The following is a 6,146-nucleotide window of genomic DNA, read 5'->3' on the forward strand; positions in this document are numbered from 1 at the left end:
CAAGAATTCTGGGTTGTCAGCATGTCAGGAATCCCTCTGAGGCTCAAGTGTGGGGGGTGTGCAATGGCTATTCTTGGTTGTCAACTTGACTATGCAATTAACTAGAGAATCTTGACTACTCCAAGGAGCCTGATTCTGACATCTGTGCCTTTGCCTTTGACTCAGAGGCAGAGCTGAGGCTGAATGAGGAGCATGAACAGGACAGAGGCTTGGGGTACCAAGAAGCCTGGCCGGACCCGCAGGCTTTCATCTGTCTTTACCTTGCAGCAGGCAACTTGAAGGGGAATGTGTCTTCAGAGGATGTGGTCCTGGAAGAGGAAACCATCTATCACAGTGACAGCTTTAGGTAATGCGCAGAGGCTGTCCCAGCAGCCAGAGACCCCTCTGGATATGGCAACTTGTCAGAGGGGTCCTTGCTGTTCCTTGTCAGAACTGCAAACATCAGTCCCCCCTCCCAAATCTCTGTTTCTAAAGCTCCAGGCAGAGAAGAATTTCCAGAAGAATTGGGAAGAAACATCCCTGGGCCTCTTTTACCTTGTCCATCAGCAGATAGCAGCACATACTGTGCCTGGTTCAAGAAAAGTAGCAATCAGAACCATCTGCTCTTGCCTCTGACACAGATACCCACAGTATTTCCAAGGCTGGGTTGATTTCCTGTAACCAAGTAAAGTCCTTAATCCCGTCCAAGTGGTTCCTTAATTGTGTCAAACTGCAGAATCAAAGATTGATAGACATCAGCCTTTTCTTCCTCAGTGTTGAGAAACCAAACCCAGGGCCTTAGTTAACAATAACTTTTTATGGCACCTACTGAGAGTCACTGTCAGCTTCTGGGAGATTTCGGGGGCTCTAAGGGATTCAGAGCTCAGTGTGCCATAGCCTCCATGAATCCTGAGGAGGGATCTAAGAGAGGCTCAGCCCATATCATCATCTTTAAAACCATCTTTCTACCCTTGTTCCACCAAGAAGGAATGGGAAAGACATTAACATCTTATATAATGTATAGGACCTACCAAGAGATCCAGGACAGTTATCAGCTTCCCTGCAATATGGAAGAACACATCCTGGAGAAGCTGGAAAAAAATGATAGGATGTGAGGCTGTGGGAGCTAGAGAGCTATACCTCCTTCCTACTATTTATTGCATAGCCATTTGGGCAAAGAACCCGATTTGTAACTGTTAAGAATTGATAAAATTGGGCAAGTTCTATGGCATGAAAAAGATTAAGAAGCAAGTGCAAGAGCTAGATACCATCCACCAAAACAGGAGGACTTTTCTGTCCATGTCCAGAAACAGTATAGGTGATGCAACAGGAACAATGAGAATGGTATATGCATGCAATAACAATTAATGAAAAAAGAGGCTATGAATTTGAAGGATAGTGGGTAGGGGCATTTTGGATGGTTTGGAGAGAGGAAAGGGGGGAAAGAAATATAATTATACTATAAACTCAAACATAATTTATTTTTTGGAAATAGATGTTTTATTATTATTAGAAACAAGCTTCTTTTACATATTAATCCCAGTTCCCCTCCCTCCCCGCCTCTCCTTCCCTGCCCCCCACCTCCCCATTCCAACCCCTTTCTGCCCCCCAGGGATGGTGAAGCCTTCCATGGAGGATCTTCAAAGTCTGTCATATCATTTGGAGCAGGGCCTAGGCCCTCCCCCATGTGTCTAGGCTGAGAGAGTATCCCTCTGTGTGGAGTGGACTCCCAAAGTCCATTCATATACTAGGGATAAATATTGATCCACTACCAGAGGCCCCATAGATAGAAATATAATTATACTATAAACTCAAACATAATTTTTAAAGAATTTGAATATGAACTGCAAAATTTTAGCACACTTAGAAAATATAAAAGAATGTCTGATGATCTCAGGAACCCAAATGTCCATCAATATCATAAAGATTATAATCAAGAACTTATGCAGTTAAATATTTGTGGGCACTATGGATTTCTCAGCTCCTCCTTTTAGAAGGAATCTGTAGTGCCAGCTGCTGCCAGTCTTCCACCCCAAGCCTTCATGGACTGCCTGAATTGCAGGGAACTGCTTTATCCAAGGTCACCTTCTTTGCTTAGATGTCCATGAGGAACAATTAGCCCAACCTGGGATAACTGTGAACACTCTGAGGGGTCTTCCCTGGTTCTGTTTTATTTGTTTGTGATACTGTGGGTCAGGAACTGGTTCAGGGTGCAGTTGATCGTTCTGCCTCACATGACACTGGCTGGGCTCATTCACTGAGCTGAGTGAAGGTACAGTACATGTGTGGCACCTCAGTGCTCTACCAAGTGGTCTCTTTCTTGCCATATGGTCCCCTTAAACGTCTTACATCATGGTAACCTCAGGGTAACCAGATTTCCAGGTGGTAGAGGCAAAAGCTCTAGACATCACAGTCAGTATCCTTAAAAGTTCCTAGTATCATTTTTTACTACTACATAGTACTTAAAAAGAAATCCTAAAGCCAAGCCAGCTCATGGGGAAGAAAACCAGTTTCATTTCTTGATGGGGGCACAAAGAGGTCACATTGCAAAGAACTTGTGGGATGCCTATTTATTTCTTTGTTTGTTTGCTTGTTTAGAGATGCAGTCTCACTATATTTCCCAGGCTTACCCCAACCTACTGAGTTCAAACCATCCTCCTATTGCAGCCTCTCAAGTGGCTAGGACTATAGGTTTCCATGAGTAGCAGATATTTTTGTGGCCATATTTGGAAGCACACTGAATCTCAGCCCTGCCTAACTCCAGGATTAGTTACTATTTATCCAGGCCTGAAAGTAGACAGCTCTCCCTAGAATTACACAGTATACAACCAGTATAACCAATTTCCATAGCCCTTAACTCACACATATAATGTTGATTACACACACACACACAACAACAACAACCCACAGTTGAATGTGTACAATATTTTATTGTTTACATGAATTTTAAATTGTCAAACTGAAAAATCTGTTATTTATATTCATGTATAAAATGTACCAAAACTACAAAGGCAAGCAAGGAAATGGAAAACCATAAAATTTAGGAAAGTAGAGGGACATTCAACTAGCTGTGTAGTCAAGAATGACCTTGAACTTCTGATCCTTTAGTCTCCACCTCCTTAGTGTTAGGACTAGAGGTAGGTACCTCCATGCTTAGTTTATGCAGTGCTGGGAACCAAACCCAATATATCATGCATGCTAGGCAAGCACTCTATGAATTGAGTTACACGCCCAGTCCCAGGATTCAAGCTTTTATTTAGTTTATTGCATTTTTTAGTTGAAACAGGATTATATCACTTCTCCCCCTCCATTTCTTCCCTCCATCACTTCCCAAACTACCCTCCCTCAAAGAAGATCTTCCCCTCACTCTCAAGTTGATAGCTTCTTTTTCTTTGATTATATTAGTTATATGCACATATATACATATACGTATGTATGGGTATGTACAAATAGAATCAGTAAGATTAGTTAGCCTTACATAGAAGCAATGAAGGCTGGCATTGTCTGTGCCTTTTATTAATATTCTACTTTTCAGCAAATCTAAGTCATGTTCATGAGAGATAGCCTCTCCCCACTGGGCCACAGCTTATCTCCTATTCTCTCTTTGTTGCAAGAAATACTTAGTGCATCCATATAGTTTCTGGCTTATATAATCCTTTAAAACTTAACCATACAATACACTGTATATAGATTACAAAGTGTAACATGACTTTAGACTTTCAAATAAACTTTGGATCTGGATATGATAGCTCATGCCTGTAATTTAAGCACTAGAAAGATCAAGGAATGAGGTTTGCCACAGATTTGAGACCAGTTTGGACTACATAGTTCTAGGCCCCCTGGGGCTGCAAAGTGAGATCTTGTCTCAAATAAAAACAAAACAACAGAAATACATGGATTTTTGTACTGTTATTTCAACTCTTCTGCTAAAGACCATGGTGATCACTGGTAATGATGATGTAGTGTATGTCTTTTTTAACAAGGAAAGTGGACCAGGAGTTTAGCACAGTGGGAGAGTGTCTGCCTAGTACACATGCAGCCCCAGGCTCTATCATCAGCACTTGGGGAGAAGCAAAAGAAAAAAAAGATAGAATGTCTTTGTTATTGAGAAAAAACAGGTTTTGAGGTGATATGTTTCACCTGATTTAAACTTTACACTAAGTATGTACATATTGAATATGTACCTCATTTTTATTTTTTATGGATCAGTCAAGAACTTTTAAATTGAAAAAAGATAATAAGAGTTATAATTTATTGTTAAGTGTGACATTTAATTTTATTAATATAATTGGATTTGGAATTATCTAGAACATACACCTCTAGGGGAGGAGTTTCAAGAGATTTTTAACTGAGGAGGGAAGACTCACTTTTTTTGAATGTAGGTAATACCATCCCAGAAGCTGGGCTCCTGAGCAGAATAAAAAGAAAACAGGGGGTTAGGGGAGGCACCAGGTGAGTACCAGGATCTCTGTCTCTGTCTTTGTCTCTCCTTCCCTCTCTCTGTGTGTCTCTGTGTCTCTGTCTCTCTCTATCTTTCTCTCCCTCCTTCCCTCTCTCCTTCCTTCCAGAGCATGGATGTGATGTGACTAGCTTCCTCACTCTCCTGCCATGTGGTTCCCACCATGTTGGACTATATCTCTTTAAATTATAAGCCCAAATAAATTCTTCAACCCTTAAATTGCTTTTTTGCCAGATATTTTGTTACAGCAATAGGAAAAGTAACTAATATGGAGAAGAAGGGCATCATAATTATTACCCAGATGTTTTTAGTACTATATTTTTGTGACCACAATAAATTATTTTAATAGTTACAGATATCATATTGAGCTTTTATGACAAAAAATGAAGGTCTGGAAGAGTTCACTGTTAAAGAAACAGTCACTGGATTTATATCATAGTTAAATGCAAAAGACCACCCAGACAGTGAAAGGGAGACCATTTCTGGACAAAGAATTTTTTTATCATCATTCTAACAGCCATGTTGAAAGAGTCTGTTTACCTCCTCTTAAACTTCCATCCAGCATCTTCAAGAGTCATCCAGAAGCTAAGATGTCATGATCATTCCATTCCCTCTTTGGAGAATCAGCGTGCATTCCAAAGAGACATTTTCGAGAAAATGAGGTGCATGCATATGGAACCATTCAAGTTGTTTGTTGGGACAAGAAATAAGAAATGAAAGGTGATGGCCCCAGTCACTGAGCCGCCACTGAGGACTCAGCTGCCTCCCTCTCGATCCCCCTTGCTTCCTGATGCTCCGTCCCACTGCCTTTTCCTGCAGCCACCTTCCACAGACTGTTTCCACAGAGAAAAAGGAATTACATCATATGGCCACTATCCAGAACCTCCACTCTTTCGACCCCTTTGCTGATGCAAATAAGGGTGATGACCTGCTTCCTGGAGGCACTGAGGATTATATCCATATAAAAATTCAACAGAGAAATGGCAGGAAGACCCTTACCACTGTCCAAGGGATCACTGATGATTACAATAAAAAGAAACCAGTGAAGGCACTTAAGAAGAAACTTGCCTGCAATGGTATTGTGATTGAGCATCCAGAATATGAGAAGTAATTCAGCTACAGGGTGACCAGCTCAAGAAACAGGTGACCAGCTCTCTCCTGAGAGAGACTGGACTGGCTAAGGATGACCAGCTGAAGGTTCATGGGTTTTAAGGGCTTGTGACTCTCTGAAGCTTAAATGAGGACTTCCCTCCTGTCCTTTGTCACAAGTTTAAAAACCTCACAGCTTGTATAGTGGAACCATTTGGGGTTTGCTTTTAACTTAAACTAGTGTAACTCCTCCATGCAATAAACCGAAAAGAAATAAAATGAGCTATATTTCAACAGACAACACTTCTCTAAGGGGGAAGATGGACTGGAAAAGACACTTTGTTGGGATGAAATACACTCAGGGCTCGGTTCCTCATGGAAATCTCAGCTCACTATACAGCAGAGTAGTGTGAGAGCATAGTAGACTAGATCGTGTAAGTAATAGGAGGCTTTTCAGATATATTCAAACGTGAGGGTCAGTGGAAGACGTCACTTTCACAAACTTGCGTGTGGTCTTGGGTAAACAGCATCTGAAGTAGGCAGCTATTGTGATCTCCCTTCTTGGAATAGCTACCCATACTAAAGGTAAAAGGTCCCAGTGTGGAGCCCCTTTTGAGGG

The 6,146-nt window shown here is 41.3% G+C and overlaps 1 pseudogene; it reads left to right on the forward strand.

Annotated features, from left to right (window-relative positions):
* The first annotated feature begins 5,303 nt into the window (after positions 1–5,303).
* Positions 5,304–5,650, forward strand: LOC100769308 (annotated as a pseudogene).
* The last annotated feature ends 496 nt before the right edge of the window (positions 5,651–6,146 follow it).

The sequence above is a fragment of the Cricetulus griseus genome, chromosome X (assembly GCF_003668045.3).
Source record: "Cricetulus griseus strain 17A/GY chromosome X, alternate assembly CriGri-PICRH-1.0, whole genome shotgun sequence".
Classification (NCBI taxonomy): Eukaryota; Metazoa; Chordata; class Mammalia; order Rodentia; family Cricetidae; genus Cricetulus; species Cricetulus griseus.